The following is a 27,807-nucleotide window of genomic DNA, read 5'->3' as shown; positions in this document are numbered from 1 at the left end:
GACATCATATTTTCATTTTGATGGATCAGTTCTGTAGAGGGGCCTTGAAGTCTGGGGAAGGTATCTGGTGAAACAACAGCTTTCATTGGAGAAGGAGATGTTCTTCAAGCCTTAGGCCTCCCTTCATTGAGTCCAACTGCAGCAATTAGTAATTCTTGCTCTTCTTCTTCTTGAACCTCTGAGTTGTCCTCCTCCACCTCTTCTCTTCCACATCATACCTGGCAGCCGGACTGTAGATCGGATCCAGAATTTCCTGCAAGTGAGAACATCTCCAGATGCTCCGCTGCAAACAGGAAGTCCCCTTCCCGGTATCTAGAGCTCACATTCGGGCATTCACCCCCCACTCTCCATAGTCAAGCCCGGCTCGTGTCGAATTCCTTACTTGCGCTCTTCCTGGCCCGGCCAAAAATCTTGGCGCCATCTTTCATCGCCGGATGTGCGGAGGTTTCAGACATTTCTTCCAGCTGCTCCCGACTTGCACGTTGAGGATTCAGATCCATGTCTAACTTGTCCTGAGGTTCCTTCTGGAAGGTCATCCTTGCTTCTTCTGCACTTTTCACAGGTTGACAACCTAGGTTTTTTCTAAGTTGCTTGTAATGAAATGATATTGTATGTACTGACCAGTACAAGCACGGGCTGGCACCCCGCCTCCTCCTGATGACATCCTCTCCTGGACTCCTCCCTGGACTCCTCCCCTGTGATCCAGGCCTTCACTTCCCTCACTTGGACCCGGGCCTGCAGTCTTGTGTGTAATAAAGCCTATCGTTCCCCTCAGTCATTGTCTCTGTGATAATTGGGGCAACTGATCATGCCCAACACTGTTTCTTTTTCCTTTCTTCATTTCCAGAATTCTACAGTAGAAAATTATTGTTCAAAACATTGATAAAGTCAAACAAGACATTACAGTTCGAGTATTGAACAGTTCAGTCAGGGAGAGGTGTCTTCGAACTTCTTTTTCCTACGCCATCTTGCCACGAGACCCCCCCCCCCCACCTCAGCTGACTCCTTGAACACCATCCAATCCATGGACTCTAGGCAGACCCGCAGCTGTCTTCCCCCTCACGTGACCACCTTCTGGTTGTCCTGATCTCGTAAGGGTTGTGAGCAATTTTAGGCCCCATTTCTAAGAGAGGATGTGATGGCCCAGACTTGTTTTACAAGAATGACCCTGGGGATGAGAGGAATAATGTTTGAGGAGCATTTGATGGTTCTGGGCCTGGACTCGCCCGAGTTGATAAGGATGAGGCAGGACCTCATTGAAATCTGATGAATAGTGAAAGGGCTGGATAGAGAGGATTTTGCCAGTACTGGGAGAGTTTAGGACCAGTGGGCACAACCTCAGAATAAAAGGATGTCTGCTTAAAACGGAGATGGAGAAATCTTTTCATCTAGAGCAGTGATTTTCAAACTCCTCCTCCACACCCCCACCGCCTGGATCATATTCCACTTAATCCCTTTGCCAGAAGTGCTCTGTTAGTAAGGAATTACTTAATGAGCTATGTGATTGGGGAAAAAAAGTTTGAAAACCACTGTTTTAATCGTATGACATTGACTTGTTCTGTGCGTGGTTTCATAACTCCAGAGGAAATGGGCCAATGACAATTTATCTCAAGCAAAATCTTTCTTTCACAATTGGGTCTTCGGCAGTCTTTCTCACCCTATTTTCCCATTCAAGTGCCACTTTAAGCAATCTCTTACTTATTTTTCGAGACTCCAAGGAATAAAGTCCAATCCTGTTCAACCTTTCCCTGGAGCTTAACTCAGGAAGACCTGGCAGCGTGCAAGTAAATCTTCTCTGCACTCTATCAATCTTACTAATACCCTTCCTGTAGCTAGGTGACCAGAACTGCACACAATACTCCAAATTTGGCCTCACCAACATCTTATACAACCTCACCATAACTTCCCAACTCCTATTTTTAACATTTTAATTAATGAAGGCCAAGATGACAAAAGCTGTCTTTAGAACCCTCTCTTCCTGTGACACCACTTTCATGGAATTATGTAACTGTGTTTTATCTCTTGCTACCAATTTCTATAAATTGGCTGTTCAATTTCATATCGTTGGCTTTTGGATTATTTTATTGTGTCCCTTGATCTGGCAGAGCAAAGGAATTTTGTTTTCTTTTGTCAGGTCAAATTTTGTCACATTGATCCAAAAACAAGTATTTTCACCATTCCTTCAGCTGTCGTATTGTACCTCACAGTGACGGCATCATGTTGTCTTGTTTATCCTTTACCCCTCCATCCAGACAGATGTGTTGATCAATGAGTCGACTTCACTCATCCAGCAGCCAATTCTGCTGCTCGGGCTTTTCATCCCACTTGTTCAGTTTGTTATCTCTCCTCTTTTTCTCAGCAAAGAGAATCAGGTTTGTTTGATCATCTTTTTGAATCCCAGTGAAAGGTTATCAACCTGAGGGTTTTAAGGCCGATTATTTTTCCAGTAGATGGCCTGCCGAGTATTTCCAGCGTTGAATTTTTATTTTACTGCCTTGCTGTATTACTGAGTGCTTTAAATAGTTGAAGAAATGTCGGTTGGGTTAAGTGGAGATGTCTCGATTATGGAGTGGATTTAGAAAAATAGACGTAAAAGGGAAGGGTGCATGGAAATAGTTAATTCATCTTTTCAAATTGATTTCTGAGCTATGACCGTTTTCTGATGTACACGCAGTGTTCAGAATTAAAAATTTATTATGATGAACATGTCACAATATTTGTCATTTTGTGGCAACAATACAGGTGCAAATATTGCTAGAAATTACATTTTTAAAAAAGAAATCTATTTGTGCAAAATGAAGAGTAAGTGAGAGAGTGACTGTGGTTCCTTGTCCATTGAGAAATCTGATGGCAGAGGGGGAGAAGCTGTGTTTGTACCATTGGGTGTTCGTCTTCAGGCTCCTGGACCTGTTTCCCTGGTGATAGCAGGGTGAAGAAAGCCTGGCCTGGGTGGTGAGGGTCCTTGAGGATAGAGGTTGTTTTCTTCAGACTCCGCCTCTTGGAAAAGTCCTTAATACATGGGCCAGGGATGAAAGAGGAAAAGTTTAGATGAAACATGAGGGGGAGCTTCTCCACACAAGGTGGTGGGAGAGTGGAACAAGCTGCCAGCTGCATGAGGAAATATGAGCTCAATATTAGCATTGAAGAATTTGGACAAGTTCAGGGATATGAGGGGAATGGAGGTCTCTGGACTGGATGCTCGTCACTGAGACAAGGCAGAATAAGAGTTGTTCAGTGGGTGCACGAAAACATAAGACAGACAGCTGTGTTCTCACCCATTTAATGGACTGCACATGGTGCAGCGGGCCGAGGAATGGCACGTTGATCTGTGGAGACTCCTGCCAGAAAGTGTGGGATACTCACGGGACTTAATTTAAACCTGCCGGCAGCAAACACTTCAATATGTCCCACCTTGTCTCGTGGAGCCCGGCACATATAACCATATGACAATTTACAGCATGGAAACAGGCCATATCAGCCTTTCGAGTGCATGCCATTTCACATGAACCACTCCACTCCCTAACCATTCCCCAGCCCTTTTCCACACTCTGCCCATATCCTCCAACCCCCTCATATCCATGTACACATCCAACATTCTCTTCAATGACAGAAAGGACCCTGCCGCAACTATCTCTTCTGGAAGATCATTCCATTCTGCCACCACTCTCTGAGTGAAGAAGTATCCTCTAACATTTCTCCTGAAGTTTTTCCCCCTTACCCCTAACTCATGTCCTCTTGTTCCAGCCTCCCCTGCCCTCAGTGGAAAGAGTCTACTCATGTCTTGCCTATCTATTCCCTTCCTAATTTTAAATACCTCTATCATAACCCCCTTCAACCGTCTACGTTCCAATGAATAAAGTCGCTGTCTCCTTCATCTTCTTCTGCACTCTAGATGTTGTAAGTCAGGCAACATTTTTGTAAATCTTCTCTGCACATGGCCTCACCAATGCCTTAAACAGCTATACTCTAGTCTATGCCCCACCTCACTGACAAAAGACAAAGGAGGAAAAACCCAACACCCAACCCCAACCAACCAATTTTCCCCCGCAACCGCTGCAACCGTGTCTGCCTGTCCCACATCGGACTTGTCAGCCACAAACGAGCCTGCAGCTGACGTGGACATTTACCCCCTCCATAAATCTTCGTCCGCGAAGCCAAGCCAAAGAAAGTCTATGCTATGATTTATGAAGGCCAGCATGTCACATGCCTTCTTAACTACCCTGTCTACATGGGAAACCACCTTCAAGGAAATCTGTACCATAACTCAAGGTCCCTCTGTTCCTCTGCCTTCCTCGATGCCCATCCCTGAACTGCATATGTAAATATTAAGATTATTTTTTCCAGAATGCAGCACCTCACACTTGTCAACATTAAATTACATCTGCCATCTTTCAGTCCACTTTTCCAAACAAACCAAATCCTGTAATCCAAGAAAACCTTCCTCACATTCCACCAGTCCCCCTATTTTTGTATCGTCTGCATATTTGATTACCCAGTTAACCACTGCCTCATGGAAATCATGAAAATAAATGATAAACATCAGGGGACCCAGCACCAATCCCTGAGTCACACCGCTCGTCACAGGCTTCTATCCTCACAGACAGTTGTCCACCATGAGTCTCTGCTGTCTGTTTTACAGCCACCTCTGAACCCATCTCACTATCTATTAATCCCTAGTGACTGAACCTTCCTAACTAACTTTACATGCGGAACTTTATCAAAAGCCTTACAAAAATTCAAATAGATATCGTCAGCCGCCCTACCTTCAGCCACTTTCCTTGTCACATCTTCAAAACATTCAACAAGATTCATTAAAATGATTTTCTCTTCATAAACCCATTCTGGGTGCCCCTGATCATTCCCTGCCTATCCAGATATTTGTACATACTATCTCTAAGAATACCCTCCATAACTTTTGCCACCACCAAAATAAAACTTACTGACCGATAATTACTTGGCCTGCACCTTCTGCTTTTTTTAAACAGTGGAACAACATTTGCAACCCTCCAATCCCGCGACACCACACCCTCCTCCAGTGATGTTTGAAACACCATTGTCAGAGCCCCGGCTATTTGCTCCCTGACCTCCCTTAATGTCCTTGGGAAAATCCCATCAGGACCAGGAGACATCCAACTCTATTGATCCTAGAAGCTCCAAATCCCTCTCTTTACTAATCCCTATCCTTTCCGTAACTAAGCTATTCACCTCATTTTTCTCACATAGTCCAGTGTCCCTTTCGCTCGTGAATACAGAAAAGAAAAAAAATTGTTCAATATCTCCCCCATCTCATACAGCTTCTCACTTACACGTTCCCATTTTCCAGTGGACGTACTCTATCCTTAACCCTCTTTGACTGTTCACGTATCTGTAAAAACCCGAAGGACTCACTTTCACCTTATTAGCTATGGATACTTCATATCTTCTTTTTGCCTTTCTAATTTCCCTTTTTAGGTTCTTTCTTCAATATAAGTAAGGATCATATATCTCATCAATCTTTTGTTTCTTATATTGAGCATGGGCCTCCCTCTTATCCTGAGTCATTCATAATTTTTCTAGAAATCCACAGCTCCCTTGAACTTCTAGTCTTGCATTTCTGCCGATCTGGAACATAATGATCCTATACTCTCAAAATCTCACCTTTAAATACCCTCCAATTTTCCTCTTCATCATTTCCGGCTAAAAGATCAGCCCACACAACTCTCTGCAAATCTGGCCTTCCCCCACTCGAAGACCTTCGACTTCAGACCTGACCTATCCCTTTCCATAATTAAGCTAAATCTAATTAACCCATGATCACTGGATCTGAAGTTCTTCCCAATGCTCACCTCCGCCACCTGCCCCATTTCATTCCCTAACCACAGATCAAACACTGCCCTCCATCTCATGGGCATCTCCACATACTGCTGCAAAAAACAGTCCTGAACACGTTGTCTAAACTCTAAGCCATCCTGACCTCTCACTGACTGTGTTTCCCAATCGATGTTAGGACTTCACTTGCCTCCTTTCCAGACCCATCAACCAAGGCTGAAACTTAGTTTTGTCTTGTGTCATAATGGCAGAGGACATGAAATTCTGGTACATAGTAGGTGCATTGGATGCTGCTAAAGCATGTCGAAGAAGAGAATTTGTTGCTAATCCCCTGGCAGAAAACCAGTACACGAGACGTCGCGCAATTGGTCTGCACATGTACCTCATGCCAGACTGCCAAAATTCAACGGCACACTAAGGCACTTCTTCAACCTTTCCCGATGGTACACACACGGTTGGAACATGTGCATGTGGATCTGCTCGGACCATTGCCAAAATCTCAAAACATGAGATACATTCTAACAGTCGTAGAACGTTTCACACTCTGGCCAGGGGCCATCTCGTTTCCATCTAGTGACACTGAAACAAGGGCCATAGCATTCATCATTAATTGGATGGCTAGATTTGGTTTCCCGACCCACATTGCATCAGACCACGCACCACAATTCACCCACAGTCCAACGGCCTTGTGGAATGTTTCCATCGGCAACTGAAGGCCCTACTCACCGGTCTCAATTTAGTCGATGAATTGCCATGGGTTCTATTGGGAGTGTGCACGGCTCCAAAGGAAGATGTCTGCATTGTCCGCAGAGATGGTTTATGGTACAGTCCTTACAGTTTCATGGGACATTCATTTCACACCAACTCTGATCTGAACGTCCTTCAGCAGCTTCGACATGGTGTTGTGATCAGCAAATCTTTTCCTACCCACTGGTATGGTTCCCCTAAACAGAATGTGCCCCCAAAACCCCTGGACACTGATTATGTTTTTGTGCACAGACAGGTCCCAGGAGCACCATTACAATGACCGTATAAGGGCCCTTTCCGCGTGATGAAGAAGGATGGGGTTGTGTATACTTTGGACATTGGGGGGCATTCACAGCTGTTTAGTGTGGACAGATGCAAGCCTGCCCATGTGGATCCCGCTTCACACTTTCAGTGCCCCCAGCACAGATGATGAGGGGGTCCACCTAAGGTCGATGCAGCTGGTGCTTTAGTTTCTGGTGACAGTTCTTGGGGGGGGGGAGGGTAACAGCTGTGTAGTGGGCTGAATGGGCACAATTCTTTGGCGGGTGCATGAAAGCATAACTCAGACAGCTGTCCATTTAATAGACCACACGCGCGTGGTTCTGCGTGTCAAGGATCGACACGTTGATCTGTGGATTCTCCTGACAAGGCGCAGGACACTCACAGGGCTTAATTTAAACCTGTGGTTCTGTGGATCAGTAGCAAACTCATAATGATGTCCTACCTTCTCCCATGGAGCCCAGGACACACGGTAAATAAAAGAAGCCTGCAAAGGCTGAATAAAGCAGTCTTGTGTTGACGACATATATAAATATTTAGGGTAACTATCCCATTTAAAGGATACTTTTCATCCATCTCACAGCCTGTGGGAAGAAGCTATTCCCCAGCCTGGCAGTCCTGATTTTGATGATGGATGTGGTGAAAGATGCTGTGCACTGGATGGAAATGGTCTTTTTACAGTTCCTTGAGCCCTATTTGAACAACATTCCCAGTAAATGTCATCTGCAGAAGAAAGTGAGACCCCAGTGATCCTCACAACTCTGCATCATTCCTGTCTGATGCTTTACAGCTACTGGAGCGTCCAATGACGTAGCCAGACAGGAGACTCAACTGTGCTCCTGTAAAATCTCAGGAAGCATAAATCCAAATGAGTAAATCCATATCTTTTTAACTTTTCTGGTGTTTAATACAACTGATGTATAAAATTATAGTTCACTAAATTTAGTCATACTATCTTCACACATAGTAGTCCATTCTTCTTGGGATAATTCTAAGGATAAATCTTTCTCCCATTTAATATTTGATTTATCTAAATCCAGTTTGGCCATTTTCTCTTGCAACAAAGAATACATTTCTGAAATAAATCCCTTTCTGCCCCATTTTCAATTACATTTTTAAATTTAGTTAACTTAGGTATCTTAAATTGCCACCCAAAATTCTTCACTACTGGAGCACGTACTTGAAAATATGCAAGCAAAGAATTTAACGGTACCTCAATTTTTTTCCCCAAGCCTATCAAAAGAAAGAGTTATCCCATTTTAAAACAATCTGCTAACACTTGAATACCTTTCATTTGGCAAATCTTTAAATACTGAGATCATTCATCGAGAAGGATATGAACTTATCCTGATATAATGGAATTTGAAATGAAACCTTATCTCCAGTTCCTATTGCCTGATTTCTTTTATACCAAATATCACATAAATGTCATAATACTGGCAAATTATAATAATGCAAAAGATGAGGAATCCATCAAAATATACATTGATGTATAATAGAATGAGAAATCTGTGCTAATTCCACTTTAGACAAGTGAGGAGGTTGATTAATTTTGAACATCATATTCATAAATTTTAACTGATAATTAACTAATAATTTAATGAATAATTCTGAAAATAAGGACATTGTAGATGCTAATGCATATTTCCATGTCAATGTTTGCAACAATACTCTAGCCAAAATACCTTTTTATAAAAATATTCTGATGGCTGCATATCTCTTTAAAAAATATCTTTGGAAGCGAACATGGAATTGATTGAAAAAGATATTGAATACAAGGAAAAATATTCATTTCAACACAATTTACATGTGCCATTTATGTCAAAGGAAGATTTTTCCATTTAATTAAATCAGCTTTAATTTTATCAATAGAGAAACATAGTTCAACTTACACAAATGTTGATAATCCGCATCAACCATGACCTCTAAATATTTAATATTCTTCGTCCATCTAAGCTGTGTGATCTGTTTACAAGCAGTATAATCTTCCTGTGTAATTGGTAATATGTTCCTCTTATCCCGATTAACCTGATAACCAGACATTTCTCCATATTGATCCAAACAGGTTTGCAGATGTCATAACAATTACTGAGGATTTGTTAAATATACTAGTACGTCATCTGCAAACAAATGAATTTTATATTCTTTTCATTTATTTTAATCCCACTAATTTTATCATTTTGTCTTATAGCTTGGGCCAGCGGTTCTATCACCAATGGTGACAAAGGACAACCTTGCCTTGTGGAGCGTGTTAAATTAAACGTATCTGAAATTTGTCCATTCATCACCATCCTCGCCAAGGGAATTTTATACAAGTCTTTAACCCAACCAGGTAAAAAAGGTCCAAACTAAATCTTTCAAGTATTTAAATAAAAAGTACCTTTCAACTCGATCAAAGGCTTTTCCCGCATCTAATGCCGCTATCATTGATTGATTCAAACAATATCTTGATCCATTAATCAACGTCACAGTCGAACAATATTTTCAGAAGAAAATCTATTCTTAATAAAACCTGCTTGATAAACATGTATTAAACATGATAAATACTTCGCAAGTCTATTGGCCAATACCTTAGCTACTATCTTATAAACTACATCTTATAAAGATATTGGTCGATATGAGGCAACTTTCATTGGGGCTCTTTCTTTTTTGCAATAACTAAGTCTAGGTCTAGAAAAGGTTTCTGGAAATGGTTTTGCTCTTCTGTAGCTTGTTTAAGAACATCCATCAAAACAGGAGACAAGACTTCATAAAATTCTTTCTAAAACCCTCCTGTAAACCCATCTTCTCCAGGTGATATTCAATATAGCTTCTTCAATTTCTAAATCACTGAAAGGAATTTCTGCCCTATCTTTATCGTCCAAAACCGATAAGTCCAAACGACCTAAAAAAGACTTAACACGTTCCTCATCCTGACTTACTTCAAAAGAATATAAATTCTGGTAAAATGAGTGAAATTCATCATTCATTTCCTGAGGTTTAAAAGTGATTCCTGAATTATTTCTTATCGCATTTATTGTCCCTGATGCCTGTTCAGTCTTTAATTGCTGAGCTAAAACCTTATGCACTCTTTCTCCTTACTCATAGTAATGCTATTTGGATCATTGTATTAATTTTTCATATTAATATGTTTGCATTATATTATAACAGTTTCAACTGAATCAAAAAAGTCTTTTATCCACAGTCGAATTTCATTGGAATTTCTTTTCTAACATTGTTATTTCCTTCTCCAAATTTTGCCTCTCTGCCAAATGCTGTGTCTTAATTCTTGCAGAATAATTGATTATCAGACCTCTTAAATAAGCTTTTCAAGCATCCCACAAAACAAATTTACTTTGTACTGAATATGTATTAATTGGCAAATAAGACTGAATATGGACTTTGATATAACTTAGAAACTTTGGTTGCTTCAATAACATCCCATTAAATCTTCACCGATAAGGGGTCTCTACATTATGCAAACCAGAACATGTGCAGGTGCACAATCCTTTATCCAGAACCCTTGGGGGTGGGTCACTGTGTTCCAAATTTCAGATTTTTCTGGATTTCGGAAAGCCAGATTTAAGCCCACACAAATTATGCTGCTGTATCCACCCCTACTCCCTTCCAGTCACACTGCCATTCCCCCCCCCACCCCACATCTCACCTGCCTGACTCGCGCTGCCATCTCTCTCCCCAATTGCTGATGTTGGGAGCTTTCCGGATTTTAGATGTCTCGAAAAAGCACTGTGTACTTCTACTTAACAATGAGGAATGATCCGATAAAATCCTACTCTTATACTCTGCATGTATAAATCTACCCTGTAATTGTGCTGATGTGAAGCAAAAGTCGATACTCAAAAAAGGATCATGTCTGGGTGAATAAAAAGAAAAGTCTTTTTCTGTCAGAATTAACATCCTCCACATTTCCACCAAATTCAAATCTTTCATTGAGTCTAAAATCCATTTTGCCATTTTGGTTCTTTGTACAGTTTTTGGAAATTTATCCAACACATAATTAAAATCCCCACCAACCAAAATATTTTCATTAGCTTGACCCAGATTCAAAAAAGTTTCAGAAATAATATCTTCATTATTTTCATTGGGTGGATAAACATTCATCAAAGTCCATGCTTCAGCAAAAATTTTACAATTCACCGACAGCTCTCGACCCGATGTGGCAGAGAATGATTCCAACTGAAACGGTATCTTCTTATGAACCAAAGTTGCAACTCACCTCTAGCTTTCAAATTAAATGCAGATGCAAAAACATGTCCTACACAATCTATCATCAATTTCATATGTTCTTTCTCAGACAAATGGGTTTCTTGCAAAAAGGCAACATCAACCTTCATTTTCTTTATATATGCCAATATTCCCTTTCCTTTTCATCAGATTATTAAGTCCTTTAACATTGAAGGTCACAAAATTTAAATGAGCCATAACTTAATTTCCTCTTGAGATTGACACTTCACACAGCAATTACATATTTTATAACACCCAAACCCCCCTTTCAAACAATAAGAAACCTCTGTAAAAAATGTAAAAACCTAAGAGCCGAGGACCCCCCTCTGTGGTCCAGCTGCAGTTAATACCACATTTGACAGATGACTTTAGAAGTAGTATAGTCAACCACCACCCCCCAACTGAACATTAAAACCCATCAGTCATCCCAGTGATAACACCCACATTGAGCTTGAGCTTCAACTTCAACATCACTCACCAATTCTGATTCCAATTCTTTTCCCTGTTCCCTTCTCAATTTTAATCTCGGGCATTTTCCCTATCAATTCCTTAAAATCTGGGAAGGAATTTGCAAAAGATAATGCACCATAAGGACTCTCAAAACATTGAGACTGATCTAGTCCATAATTCACCTTAAATATCGTAAGATGTCGAAAAGTAAACTTATACCCTTTCTTCCACAGCACTGCTTTGAGCAGATTAAACTCTTTCTGTCACTTAATAATCTCCTGACTTAAATCAGCATAAAATAAAACCCTATTTCCTTGAACCATCATTGGGGTTTGATCAAGGCGAGCTTTCTGAACTGCAAGCCGCAATATAATTTCTCTATCCTGATATCACAAGCATCTTAAAAGAACCGCTCTTGGCATTTGACCCGGAAAAAGTTTTCTCCTTAACGCCCTATAAGGCCAATCTAAAAAGACTCGACTCCCAACATCTCTGGAATCCATTTCCAGAAATAAATTTACAGGATCTGAACCATCAATATCTTCCGGCAGACCAACTATCTTAATATTATTACGACAACTTTGATTTTCTAACGAATCAATGTTTTTTAACAAATCTCTCTTCTGGACATCCCAGCCTGTAAACAAATCCTCAATAATGATCCATCCTCTCTGCATAATGGTCCTCACTGTCCTTAGAGTCAATAAAAACATCTTCTATCTTCTTAAATTGATCTTGTCCAGTGTCCACTGCTGTTAAACTCTTATTAATATCAACTTGAATAAATGTAATTTCTTCACACATACCAGCCATTATTTCCTTCATACCAGCAAATTGATCATTTAAAGTTTCAAAATTTTAGGTCATAGAAGACATCATCTTTTCATTTGGTTGGATCAGTTCTGTAGACATGAAGTTGACTTCCATCCCTGTTACAGGGGCCTTGAAGACTGGGGAAGGTGTCTGTGGTTAAACAACAGCTTTCATTGGAGAAGGAGATGTTCTTTAAGCTTAAGGGCTTCCTTCAGTGAGTCCAACTGCAGCAAATAGTCATTCTTGCTCTTCTTCTCGAATTTCTGAGTTGTCCTCCTCCACCTCATACCTGGCAGCCCTATTATAGATTTCCTGCGTGTGAGAACATCCATCCATGCTGAGAAGCTCAGTAGCACCAGAGGAGCATCTCCAGATGGGCCGCTGCATACAGTCATTCGCCTTCCTGCGAACTCGCGCTCACATTCGGGCACCCACACCCCGCTCTCCTTAGTCAAGCCAGGCTTGGGTCGGATTCCATGCTCGCGGTTCTCCTGGCCCGCCGCCAGACCAAAGACCTTGGTGACATCTTGCATCCCTGGAGGCGCAGAGAATGCGGACGTTTCTTCCATCTTCTCTTGAGTTCCACGTTGAGGATTTGGATCTATCTATAACTGCTCCTGAGGTTCCTTCTGGAAGGTCGGCCTTGCTTCTTCTGCACTTTTCACAGGTTGAAAACCTAGGTTTTTTCTAAGTTGCTGGTAATGAAATGGTATTGTATGAACTGACCAGTACAGGCATGGGCTGGCCCACCCTCCTGATGACATCCTCTCCGAGACACCTCCCTGGACTCCTCCCCTGTGACCCTGGCCTTCACTTCCCTCACTTGAACCTGGGCCATAAAGGTTGAGCCACCTCTTCCATCCCTTCAGTTACCTAGCTTGGGCGCGGGCCTCCAGTCTTGTGTGTAATAAAGCCTATCGTTCACCTCAGTCTTTGTCTCTGTGATTATTGGGCCAACTGGTCATGCCCAACACTGCTTTTTTCCTTTCTTCATTTCCAGAATCCTACTGTAGTAAATTACTGTTCAAAACATTGATAAAGTCAAAAAAGTCACTACAGTTCGAGTATTGAACAGTTCAGTCAGGGAGAGGTGTCTTCTCACGTCATTTTCCGATGCCATCTTTCCACGACCCCCCCCCCCCCTCCACCTCCCCTCAGCTGAATCCTTGAACCCCATCCAATCCAGGGACTCGAGGCAGTCCTGCAGCTGGCTTCCCCTCACATTACCACCTTCTGGTTGTCCTGATCTTGTTAGTGTTGTAAGCAATTTTAGGCCCCATTTCTAAGAGAGGATGTGATGGCCCAGAGGTGGTTTACAAGAATGATCCTGGGGATGAGAGGAATAATGTTTGAGGAGCATTTGATGGTTCTGGGCCTGGACTCGCCCGAGTTTAGAAGGATGAGGCAGGACCTCATTGAAATCTGATGAATAGTGAAAGGGCTGGATAGAGAGGATTTTGCCAGTACTGGGAGAGTTTATGACCAGCTGGCACAACCTCAGAATAAAAGGATGTCTGCCTAAAAAGGAGATGGAGAAACCTTTTCATCTGGAGCAGTGATTTTCAAACTCCTCCTCCACACCCCCACCCCCACCCCCCGGATCATTTTCCACTTAATCCTTGTGTCAGAAGTGCTCTATTAGTAAGGGATTACTTAAGATTGGAAAGAAAAAGTTTGAAAACCTCTGTTTTAATCGTACGTCATTGACTTGTTCTGTGAGTGGTTTCATAACTCCAGAGGAAATGGGCAAATGACAATTTTTCTCAAGCAAAATTTTCCTTCACAATTGGGTCGACTGCAGTCTTTCTCAGCCTTTTTTCCCATTCATATGCCACTTTAAGCAATCTCTTACTCATTTTTCAACACTCCAAGGAATAAAGTCCCAACCTGTTCAACCTTTCCCTGTAGCTCAACTCCTGAAGACCTGGCAGCTTCCTAGTAAATCTTCTCTGCACTCTTTCAATCTTACTAATACCCTTCCTGTAGCTAGGCGACCAGAACTGCACACAATACTCCAAATGTGGGCTCACCAACATCTGATACAACCTCACCATAACTTCTCAAATCCTATTTTCAGTATGTTAATTAATGAAGGCCAAGATGACAAAAGCTGTCTTTAGAACCTTGCCGTCATGTGACACCACTTTCTTGGAATTATGTAACTGTGTTTTATCTCCTAGAATGCTTCCACCAGCGTTGTCTCTGCTCCATCCTCAATTAGATTGATGAGTTACCATGCGTTCTTTTGGGAGTGCGCACAGCTCCAAAGTAAAGCAGAGATGGTTTATGGTACAGTCCTTACAGTTTCATAGGACATTCATTTCACAACCAACTATGATCTGAACATCCTTCCACAGCTTCGACATGGTATCGTAATCAGCAAAGCTTTTCCTACCCATTGGCTTGGATCCCCTTAACAGAATGTGTCCCACCACTCCTGGACACTGATTTTATATTTGTGCGCAGACAGGACCCAGGAGTGCTGTTACAACGACCGCATGTGGGCCTTTTCCGCATGGTGAAGAAGGATGGGTTTGAGTATACTTTGCACATTGGGGGACATTCACAGCTGTTTAGTTGGAACAGACAAAAGCCTGCCCATGTGGATCCCGCTTCACCCATTCAGTGCCCCCAGCCCAGACGATGAGGGTGTCCATCTAAGCTGCATGCAGCTGGTGTTTTACTTTCTGGCGACGGTTCTGGGGGGGCGTGTATCAGCTGTGTAGCGGGCCGAGAGGGCAAGGTTCTTTGGCGGGCACATAAAATCATTAGGCAGACAGATGGAAACTCATCCATTTAATTGACCGCATGGACGTGGTCCTGCGTGTCGAAGAATGGCACGTTGATCTGTGATTTCCCCTGCCGGAAGGTACAGGACACTCACAGGGCTTAATTTAAACCTGTGGTCCCGTGGATCTGCAGCAAACTCACAAATGATGTCACACCTTGACCCATGGAGCCCGGGACACGCTGTAAATAGAAGAAGCTTGTAAATAATGAATAAAGCAATCTTCTGTTGACTAACCTGGTATGTGTGTGTGTGTGTGTGTGTATATGTGTGTGTGTGTGTGTGTGTGTGTGTGTGTGTGTGTGTGTGTGTGTGTGTGTGTGTGTGTGTGTGTGTGTTGCTTTAGTAGCTCTATCGAAGTAGACGCTACATATATAAATATTTGGGAGGATGATCACACTTACAGGATTCTTTTCATCCATCTCACAGCCTGTGGGAAGATGCTATTCCCCAGCATGTAAGTCCTGATTTTGATGATGGACGTGGTTAAAGATGCTGTTCACTAGATCAAAATGGCCTTTGTACTATTCCTTGAGCCCAATTTGAACAACACTCCCAGTAAATGTCATCTACAGAAAAAGGGAGACCCCAGTGATCCTCACTACTCTGCATCATTCCTGTCTGATGCTATACAGCAACTAGACCATCCAAAGGTCGAGACTCAACTGCGCTCCTGTAAAATCTCAGGATGAGAGCCATTAGCCTTGACTTTCTCAGGCTCCTTGGGAAGTGTAGGCCCTTCCTGACCGATAAGGAGGTGTGATCGTTCTGTGTATTAATACGTGTGCTGTATGGATGGGAATTTTATGTGATTGTATTGTCTATTCTTGCTCTTTAACAATCTTTAGTGGATAGAAGTAGTCATTGTACTTTAGGATGTACAATCATGTACAGATTGTCCTTAAATAGCCATTTGGCCCAGATGTCTATTCAGTCCAAGAATACTTTCCATCACAGGCAGATTTTAAACAATAACACCATTCATTCTTAAACAAACATTGTTTTAAATTTTCTTTAAAAAAAAACAGGATCAAACTTTAACATCACTATTAACAGCCTTCCATTACCCCCTTCTAATTCAAAGTGCTGGTGTATTTAATGTGCATAAAGTTCTTTGACACAACTCCAAGTTCACCGGTGTCTATCAATTCTTATACTGTGCATAGAATTCAACATTTATGAATTTGAATATGAATGATAAGCTCTGGTGATTAAAAGTAAATGTTTACCCTCCAGGAAGATTCTTGTTGGTTTCAGAGAGGGATTTCCTGCTCATTGGACACACATAAACTGATTCCCTCTGATCAGCCACCTTGGGGTCTTGCCAAAGAAACTTGACCCATCAGGGTTTTCCAAATGATAACCTCTTCTGCAGGTCACCATTGATTTCCTTTTGTTTCCCTTATTTCAGGTAAAACATAATTTCTCGCAAGCCATTTCCTCTTGTATGGACAACAAAGTTCTTCAACAGGCTGAACTGAGAACTCGCAACTCGTCTTCAAAACAAGATGCCAGCTTGCCCTCTCTCTCTCTCTCTCTCTCTCTCTCTCTCTCTCTCTCTCTCTCTCTCTCTCTCTCTCTCTCTCTCTCTCTCTCTCTCTCTCTCTCTGTGTTAGAAAAAGCCTATTTGGTCTCTCCTCTCTGCTTGCAAAACCACATGACCTTCTTAGAAAAGCAAACTGGAACCAGCCAGATTACTCCACCAGACCCAAACTTCTGAGTCCATTCATCTGTTGCTTTAAAAACAATAATCCATTTACACCTGCTTTTGAAATTCTTTAGCAAAACAGTCTCCTTGTTTCGTCTTTGCAAAGGCTCTCGGCGCCTGAATGACTCACTCTCAGCAAAGCTCTTGCATTTTAAATAAGAGCTGTTTGTGAAGTGTATATGTTTGTTTGTAACCTACACAACTCCTATAATCCATCTCTTTCAAAAACATGTCTATGTACAATGTAAAATAAATAATCTGTCACAGGACAGATGCAGCAGAGGAGTTGTGATCAAATCAATGGTGTCCTTGCGAAAAAAAAGTGGGAAGAGGTATAATCTGTTGAGTGGAGTTTGTAATAGTTTGAAACTTGAACCTCTATCTCTATTTCAGGAGACAATTTACTGTCATGTAATTAAAAAGTGTCATATCACACAAAATTGTTTTTTTTCTGCTGTAAGACAAACAGACTCTCCCCACTCTGGCAGATATTGCCTGAAATGCCTCTTGCAGTCAGAGAAAGACTGAGTGCTCCCCCCCACCCCCACCACCCCAAACCCTGGGCTAAGTCACTGAGGGTCTGTGGATTCTCTTTCAATGCTCACAGACCAATCCAAGTCATTGGCAATGTGAGCTCCAGTTTTGAACCTCTGACATAATTAGGAACCATTTAGCACTCACTCGTATCCCAGGTCTGATACCTGACACCCTTTTAGCCAGTTTTGACCCAGTCTCTAGCAATCCACAGCCTGGTGTGGGTTCCTTGACTGCTTTGTCCAGAAGCCTGCAGCGTGCGTGGGTTTCTCTCCTAAAGTCACCAACAGCCTGCCACCTATGTGGGTGTTTCAGCTGCAGATCCCCTCACTGGTCGGCTTCCTTGGTCACTGACCCGTGGATTGAATCCTCTGCTTCTGAGATGTTGGTGGAGTGTGGTCTTTCTGTTTTCTGGTGCCCTGCACTAGTCGACCGCTTCCGCAGAATTCACGGTGGCGAGGAAACCTAACAAATCTAAATTTTAAAAAATTAACTAAGAGGAGAATCTCACATGTCTAGAGGGATGGAAGGGGCATTATTACAAATTGAAGCCTGATATTTGTATATTCAGGTGCCAAATTTGCAAAAGTAAAGAGTAGATGTTTCTCAAGCTATATGTAATTTTTTCCAAAGGAATACATCGTTGAATTTTTGCATGTCATCTTGGCATCCCTAAAAATATATATATATCTGATTTCCAAGTAAGTGCAATACATGTCCTCATCACCGCTAACGTTAATTTAACAAATTTCAATTGATATATTAATAGATTTAATTTGGGCCTTGTTCCTTCAATATTTCATATGAAAAATAAGGTCAGATTCTGTGGAAAAACATGTCCTATAACTTGTTCCATAAATATTGTAATTCTCCCCAAAAACATCTTGCATTAGGACAAAGATAAGATGAATGCAAGAAAGTTGTGACATCTTAACCACACCTAAAACATTGATCTGATAATTCTGATTTTATTCTATTCAATTTCACTGGTGTAAGAAGTAAATGTAGAAAATAAACTAGTTGTGAATTCCTTCTTCACTGCTGCAGTGTGGAACTCTGGTCAATAGATCCAAAATGCTGCGTTGAAGTGAATTAATACAACTCCCCTGGATCATTTGATCTCTATTGCCATATCAGCTTCCTGAGGAGGTTTTCACATCCAACAGCCTGAGTCACCTGACTCCAGGTGCAGGATTCAGATAAAATCCTTGCTGACATCTGCTACATGACTGATGTAAAAACAATTATACTGAACTAATTTATATCTTGCATTGAGAGCCTTATATGGATCTCCCCATATTTGCCAATCAATTACAATATTCAGATCCATTTCCCACCTTTGTCTCAACTTATGAACTTCTCATTTAAAAGTTCCTACTTGTAATAAAGAGGACATCATCAAATAATTTTTTTAACAATTCCTCTTATAAGGAATTTCTATTTCAGTACAACATGGTTGGTCCTAACTTATCCTTCAAATATGCTCTTAGTTGGAAATAGCAAAAAAAAAATTGCGATGAGTTATACGTTATTTATTTCTCAGTTGTTCAAATAACATTAATTGACCCCTTTCATAACAATCTTCAACATTTATAATCCCCTTACGAAACCCGCTATCCAGAAATTGATGATCCTTTGAAAAAATATATGAGGATTTTGAATCAAAGCCATTCTGTTTCAACAATTGTGTATCTTTATCACCAACCATTAATTTTGATTCCCACTTGTACATAAATTTTTGTGCTTTTCACTCTCCTATTTTATTTTATTTTATTTTTTTTAGTTTTTTATTTTTCACACCATAAATCACATTAACCATGACACACACTTTTTCCTGTTCACACATATACAGTGCCATTTGTTCCTCCCTCCTCCCATCCCACCCTCCCTACCTCCCCCCTCCCATCCATTTAAGGTATACAATCTAGGATACATTAAACCAGTCAGACAATGTTGTCATTCAAGAAAAATACACCAGAAATTCTACTGAGTCCATTCTTTTCATTTCCTTTTCCTTCCGTTAACTTAGGTAATGATTGTCCCCACTAGGTTTTCGCTATTGTATTTAATGTAAGGCTCCCATATTGTTCAAATATTTCAATATTATTTCTTAAACTATATGTTATTTTTTCTAATGGAATACATTTATTCATTTCTATATACCATTGTTGTATTTTCAAATTATCTTCCAATTTCCAGGTTGACATAATACATTTTTTTGCTACGGCAAGAGCTATCTTAACAAATCTTTTTTGTGCATCCTCCAAATCAATTTCAAATTCTTTGTTTTTTATGTACTCTCCTATTTTATTTGATTCTATTTTAACCCTTTCAAAAAAGGAAGCAATAATTCTCATTTGAGCTGCTCCATAACAATTTTTAAAATGAGGAAGCTTCAGTCCTCTCAATGCAGAATTTGCATTGGGTCACTTGTAACATGGGATTCAATTGGAAATGGGTTCATGTGACATAAAACCATGATGCAGAATGTTTTCTAAGAATGGAATACATGAGGAGGGTTGTCTAGGTCTCCAGCAGGATATAGATCACAAGATATAGGAGCAGAAGTAGGCCCATCGAGTCTGCTCCACCATTCTTCCACTCACCCCCACTCCCCAGCTCTCTCCCCATTACCCTTAATTTCTTGATGTATCAAATACCTGTTAATCTCTGCCCTAAATACACCCAATGACCCACTGACAAAATCAATTTTTCCACATTTGTTTTAAATTGACACCCTTTTATCCTGAAATTATGCTCTCCTGTCCTAGAATCCCCTACCATGGGAAACATCTTTGCCATATGTACTCTGTCCAAGCCTTCCAGCATTTGAAATGCCTCTGAGGTCCCCCTTATCCTTCTGTACTCCAACTAGTACAGTCGAAGAGTCGACAATTGTTCCTCATACACTAACCCTTTCATTCCTGATATCATTCCAGTAAATCATCTCTGACCTTCTCCAACACCAACACATCTTTTCTCAAATACGGCACCAAAAACTCTAATTCTGATTGAATGGAAAGAGAATTCTCCAACGACACAAACACAACGGTTACATGATATTATGTCTTGTTGATATTTACCACTCGGGAAGGTTCTTGTTGGTTTTCAGATAGAGGTGTGTTGTTCAGGGAATCATTGGTGTTTTGGTGACTCAACGTACCAGCATCTGAAGTCCGTTATCTCTTCAGAAAAGCTCTGATAGCTTTAGCATAGAGCAGAGCTGAGCCACGACTTTGCAGGTATTTAAGGGAGTGTGTGGGCAGGGTTTGTTCTGGACCAACAATCTCACCAAATGACTCTGCTTGAAATCAAGATTCAAACCATTTTGAGGAATACAACAGGAAATGTTCAACAAGAGCCTGATGTTCCCTGAGGAGTTTTCTTTCAATAGTGGAAATGTTTTTTTTTAAAGCCCGTTAATATTCCTGATACATATCTTTGTATTTAACTTTCAGGTTGCTATCTGTTGTTAACTTGGAGGCCTTTAATGGGGTGACTGGGTGGAATCTTTGCTTTAACCAAGCAGTTCTCTTGCAATTTTCCAGCTGTAGGATGCGATTCAGTTGCTTGCAAGTTTAGCAAGTGGGATTTTGATGTGAAATTGCAATTCACAGTGTCATTTTTGTGTTTGAAAATGCCAACGTGAAAATTTTAACTTTAGTCTTCTTGGTTTGCTTAAGTTTACAGAGGAGACGTTGGGTAAAGTTGAGAAGACAGAGTTGGATGCCCATTTGGTGAATCGGCTGGGCAAAGCATAAAGCACAAAATGAGGGTCTGAAAAAATAATGAAGGAGACTGAAGTGCCGTTGAACCAAACCTAGGTTAAGAATTTAATTTTGTGCAATGTACTTAAGAGACCAAACGATTTGGGCTTTTAGTGGTGACGTATTAAAATGAACAAAATCTGATAAGAATAGAAGTTTTATGGAATGTTTGGAAGTTGTCACAAAAAAACGGAGATATAAATTAGATGTTGTAATTAAGATAAATGAACAATACAATGAGCTTGGTGTCACAGTATCTGCCTCCCTCTACCGTACATCACCGTTAAACCTTCTCCCCAATATGAACCTGATGTCAAAGTATCTGACACTGTTAATCGTACATCAATGTTAAACCTTCTCACGAATGTGAATCCTGTCTCAAAGTTTCTGCCTCAGTCTATCGTACATCAACGTTAAACTTTTTCCCCCTGTGAACCTGGTGTAATAGAATCTGCATCAGTCTACCGTCCATCACCGTTAAACCTTCTCCCTACTATGAACATGGTGTCTTGGTATATATCTCAATTTACCGTACATCACCGTTAAACCTTCTCACTACTGTGAACTTGGTGTCACAGTATTGGTCTCAGTCTACCGTACATCACTGATAAACCTCCTCCCCACTGTGCACCCGGTGTCACGATATCCATCTCAATTTACCGTACATCACTGTTAAACATTCTCCCCAATATGAACATGGTGTCACAGTATCTGACACAGTTTATAGTAAATCACTGTTAAACCTTCTTACTACTGTGGAATCCATCTCACATTTTCGGCCTCAGTCTACCGTTCATAAACATTAAACCTTTTCCTCCTGTGAACCTGGTGTTAAAGTACCTGCCTCAGTTTAACGCACATCACCATTAAGCCTTCTTACTGCCCTGAACTCAGCGTCACAGAATATGCCAAAGTCTACTGTACTCTACCGTTAAAACATCTCCCCACTCTGAAACTGGTGTCGCAGTATCTCACACAGTCTATCGTACATGACTGTTAAACCTTGTTAATGTTGTGAACCCATTGTCTCAGTATCTCTTATCAGTCTACCATACATCATCGTTAAATCTTTACACATCTGTGAATGGGTGTCACTGTATCTGACACAGTTTATCATAGATTACTGTTAAACCTTTTCACTGCTGTGAATCCAGCGTCACAGTAACTGTCTCAGTCTCCCATACATAATCGTTGAACCTTATCCCCACTGTGCACCTGGTGTCACATTATCTACCTCAACATACCGTACATCACCGTTAAACCTTCTCCCCATGTGAACCTGGTGTCACAGTATCTGACACAGTTTATCGTACATTACTGTTAAACCTTCTCCCCACTGTGAACCTGGTGTCACTGTATCTGACACAGTTTATCGTACATGACTGTTAAACCTTCTCCCCATGTGAACCTGGTGTCACTGTATCTGACACAGTTTATCGTACATGACTGTTAAACCTTCTCCCCACTGTGAACCTGGTGTCACATTATCTACCTCAACATACCGTACATCACCGTTAAACCTTCTCCCCATGTGAACCTGGTGTCACAGTATCTGACACAGTTTATCGTACATTACTGTTAAACCTTCTCCCCACTGTGAACCTGGTGTCACTGTATCTGACACAGTTTATCGTACATGACTGTTAAACCTTCTCCCCACTGTGAACCTGGTGTCACAGTATCTGACACAGTTTATCGTACATTACTGTTAAACCTTCTCCCCACTGTGAACCTGGTGTCACTGTATCTGACACAGTTTATCGTACATTACTGTTAAACCTTCTCCCCACTGTGAACCTGGTGTCATATTATCTACCTCAACATACCGTACATCACCGTTAAACCTTCTCCCCATGTGAACCTGGTGTCACAGTATCTGACACAGTTTATCGTACATTACTGTTAAACCTTCTCCCCACTGTGAACCTGGTGTCACTGTATCTGACACAGTTTATCGTACATGACTGTTAAACCTTCTCCCCACTGTGAACCTGGTGTCACAGTATCTGACACAGTTTATCGTACATTACTGTTAAACCTTCTCCCCACTGTGAACCTGGTGTCACTGTATCTGACACAGTTTATCGTACATTACTGTTAAACCTTCTCCCCACTGTGAACCTGGTGTCACTGTATCTGACACAGTTTATCGTACATGACTGTTAAACCTTCTCCCCACTGTGAACCTGGTGTCACAGTATCTGACACAGTTTATCGTACATTACTGTTAAACCTTCTCCCCACTGTGAACCTGGTGTCACTGTATCTGACACAGTTTATCGTACATGACTGTTAAACCTTCTCCCCACTGTGAACCTGGTGTCACAGTATCTGACACAGTTTATCGTACATTACTGTTAAACCTTCTCCCCACTGTGAACCTGGTGTCACAGTATCTGCCACAGTTTATTTTACATCACCGTTAAATCTTATTCAAATTGTGAACCTGGTGTCACAGTATCTCACAGTTTATCGTACAATACTGTTACACCTTGTTAATGTTGTGAACCCATTGTCTCAGTATCTCTTATCAGTCTACCATACATCATCGTTAAACCTTTACACATCTGTGAATGGGTGTCATTATATCTGACACAGTTTATTGTACATCACTGTTAAACCTTCTCCCCACTGTGAACCAGGTGTCACTGTATCTGACACAGTTTATCGTACATCACTGTTAAACCATCTCCCCACTGTGAACCTGGTGTCACAGTATCTGACACAGTTCATCGTAGATTACTGTTAAACATTTTCGCTTCTGTGAACCCAGCATCACAGTAACTGTCTCAGTCTACTGTACATCATCGTTGAACTTTATCCCCACTGTGCACCTGGTGTCACTTTATCTACCTCAACATACCGTACATCACCGTTAAACCTTCTCCCCATGTGAACCTGGTGTCACAGTATCTGACACAGTTTATCGGTCATTACTTTTCAACTTTCTCACTTCTGTGAACCCAGTGTCACAGTAACTGTCTCAGTCTACTGTACATCACTGTTAAACCTGATCCCCACTTTACTCCTGGTGTCAAATTATCTACCTCAACATACCCTACATCACTGTTAAACCTTCACCCTCTGTGAACCTGGTGTCACAGTATCAGACACAGTTCATAGTATATCACTGTTAATCCTTCTCACAAATGTGAATCCTACTATAAAATAATGCACCCCTTCTAAGTCTCACAGTATTCTAATCCCCACCTATTTTAAAAATTCCAAAAAAAGGAGAAAAATCAATCCCAAAACAAGCTACTCAAAAGTAGTAGCCCCCTAAAAATCTGGGTGTGGTGAAGTCCACAAGTGGCGGGTGACTAAAGGACTCAGTGTCACCCACCCCCAGTCAGACTTTCACAAAGTCCTGAAACAAAAACATTCAACCCAGTGATTCCAGTCCCAATGATTGTTCCGGATCTTCAACATCGAGAAGACTTTGCGTCAATTCAACTTTTTTTCCCATTCTTTCCATATTTTCCAATCTTCCCATTTCCATTCCCATTGACCCTTCCCTTCTGTGACAATGGTGACATTCGCCCATTTCCTCGTACATCTGGCAATGAATTAGCAAATATTAAAGCATCATGGTCATTTTCAATAAACTGAGATTGAAAATTCCCATAAAAATCTTCCAATACTGCCGAATAACGAAAAGCAAATTTATATCCCTTTTGCCACAATACTTAATCGACTGAATTAAATTCTCGGACTCTTCTGATAATTTCTTGACTCAGATCTGCATTTAAAAAACCCTATTATTTTGAACCATAATTGGAGCCTGATTTTGCCATGTTTTCTGCACCACCAATCGGAGGATCATCTCTCTGTCTTGATATTTAAAACAGCGAATCAAAACTGCTCGTGGTAATTGGCCTGGAAACAGTTTCTTCCTTAACGCTCTATTCGCTCGATTTAATTCCAGTCCTTCTTGAAAGAATTACCTGCCCTACACGTCTGGGATCCATTTCTTCAAAACCTTCACCGGATCCGAACCTTCCATATCTTCCGGAAGATCTACTATCTTAACATTATTTCTACGACTTTGGTTTTCTAATGAGTCAAACTTCTTCAATAATTCCTTCTTCTGAATCCCCCAATCTACAAAAGGATCTTCCACTTTTCCATTTTTTTCTCTATTACGCTCCACTTGACTCTTGCTTTCAAGAAAGCCTCCTCAATCTTTTTAAAATGATCTAGCACAGTATCCACTGATCGTGTCCATCTCGTAACATCACTCTTAACTACATTAATATCTTGCTTCATAAAAGTTATTTCTTCACACACAGTGTTCATTTTAGTTTTCATTTCCGAAAATCTGATGAATCATCTGCATTGACATATTTGACATATCTTCCATGAGTTGAGCAATCCCTTCCAGAATTGGAAACACAGAAATCCAGTCCAGGATCCATCACCTACATTTGAGGCTGACCTTCTTTTGCCGCAGTCCCCAGTTCTTCAAATTCTAATGAAGTTGAGCATCTTCTTCCTCCATAGCAATAGGTCCTCTTCCGGTGCTGCTGCAGGTCTGGACACCCGACAACAGTGTGCCGACCTCGTCAGTTCACCGTCGCTCAGGCTCCCCCACAGCCCACACCTTCTCCAAAGGTTTGTGGACCCCCGACGCACTGTGCATGCCCGGTAGGGCCACCGACTGCGCAGGTGTGTCTTCTGATGCTACACTGTACCTCCCCTGACCACCAGGCAATGCTGCAGGCTCACGGGCCAGTCCTCGCTCAGCTGGCCCACCCTCACGTCTGTGTTCATGAGTGCACGAGTCAAAACCGCTGAACTCATCACTGAGCTGTCGTCATCTTGAGATAGCGCAAGTGGTGCCGACTAAATACTTAGCCGGGCAGGAGTCCTCTGAGGCTTGGAGACTCCAGTCGACGACTCCATTGCTTCAACTTGAACTTGGCCACAATTCTTCAACACTTTTGTAAAGTAATTTCTTCTGGAACCGAGTTTTCAATTTTTTCACATTAGTAGCTATTTCGATCCTCCACTATTCCAAAGTCTATAAATAGTATTTTTAATCACTTTTACAACTTTTAAAATCGAACATTTAATAGTCTAACTGGGGAAGGGTGGAACCACACATCTACCCTCTGCGCCATCTTGTCACAGGATCTGACACAGTTTATAGTAAATCACTGTTAAACCTTCACATTACTGTGAATGCTGTCTCTCAGCTTCTGCCTCAATCTACCGTTAATCATCGTTAAACCTTCTCCCCCTGTTAACTTGGTGTTAAAATATCAGCCTAAGTTTACCACACATCACCATTAAACCTTCTCCCCATTGTGAGACCGGTTTTACTGTATCTGCCACAGTTTATTGTACATCATTTTTAAACCTTCTCACTACTGTTAACATGGAGTCACAGAATCTGCCTTATTCTACCATACATCTCTGTTAAACCTTCTCAGTACTGTGAATACAGTGTCACAGTATCTACCAAGTCGACTGTGCATCACCGATAAACATTCTCCCCACGTTGACCCATTTTTCACTGTTTTTGCCACCATTTATCGTACATCACAGTTCAGCCTTCTCCCCGCTATAAACTTGGAGTCACAGTATATTCCACAGTTTATTGTACATCACTGATATACCTTCTCCTCATTGTGAATGTGGTGTCACCATATCTGCGTCAGTCTTCTGTACATCACCATAAACTTCTCCCCAATGTGAACCTGGTGTCACTTTATCTGCCACAGTTAATATTACATCACCATAAAACCTTCTTCCAACTGTGTACCTAGTATCACAGTATCTACCACAGCTTATCATGCATTACTGTTAAACCTTCTCACTACTGAAAACTTGGTGTCACAGTATCTGCCAAAGTCTACTGTATATCAGCGTTAAATATTCTCCCAACTGTGAACCTGGTGTCACAGTGTCTGATACAGTTTATCGTACATTACTGTTAAACCCGCCATATAAGCTCCAGATAGCGAAATAGGAGTTCTCACATCTGCAGGAACTGGGGATCATTCGTTGCTCCAACAGTCCTTTGGCCTCTCCGCTCCACCTGGTCCCAAAAGCCTCCGATGGCTGGTGCCCCTGCGAAGATTATCGACGGCTTAATGACATGACAGTACCTGACCGTTACCCCATCCCTCACATTCAGGACTTTATGGCCAATCTGCATGGTGTGAGAGTATTCTCCAAGGTCGATCTGGTGTGCGTGTATAATCAAATGCCATTGCACCCCGAGGACATCCCCAAAACGGCCATCATCACCCCCTTCGGCTTGTTCGAATTTTTATGCATGCCTTTCAGGCTCATGAACACCGCCCAGACCTTCCAGCACCTCATGGATACGGTGCGCAGGGATTTGAATTTCGTGTTCATTTATCTGTATGACATTCTTGTCGCCAGCAGAGACTGGGCACAACACAAGTCTCACCTGCACACCCTCTTCTCCCGACTGGCCGAATTCAGCCTAAAGATCAGCGCGGCCAAATACCAGTTTTGTGCAGAAGAAAATTTGGATGGGATGAAACTAATCCAGAATCCATTGCGCAGGATTGGAAAAATTAGATTGAGTGTCTTCAAATACTTGGAAGTTTTGACGTCAACAGACCATTTTTCTGATGTAAGTGAAGGTGGTTTTGATCCTATCAGTTACTGAGTCCTGTGAAATAATCAAGTGCGAGTAGATGGTGGATTTGTAATGG

General features: G+C 41.4%; 1 long non-coding RNA gene across 1 annotated transcript; it reads left to right on the top strand.

The window, feature by feature from the left end:
• Positions 1–9,029: 9,029 nt before the first annotated feature.
• LOC138750912 (uncharacterized) lies at positions 9,030–27,583 on the top strand. The gene is made up of 3 exons (XR_011349597.1): positions 9,030–9,166; positions 21,035–21,175; positions 27,509–27,583. It is a non-coding gene; the product is annotated as an uncharacterized lncRNA (long non-coding RNA).
• Positions 27,584–27,807: the final 224 nt, after the last annotated feature.

Source organism: Narcine bancroftii, unplaced genomic scaffold, assembly GCF_036971445.1.
Source record: "Narcine bancroftii isolate sNarBan1 unplaced genomic scaffold, sNarBan1.hap1 Scaffold_303, whole genome shotgun sequence".
NCBI classification, from domain to species: domain Eukaryota; kingdom Metazoa; phylum Chordata; class Chondrichthyes; order Torpediniformes; family Narcinidae; genus Narcine; species Narcine bancroftii.
The sequence above is the reverse complement of the archived record's forward strand: the minus strand, read 5'-3'. Positions and strand labels throughout refer to the sequence as shown.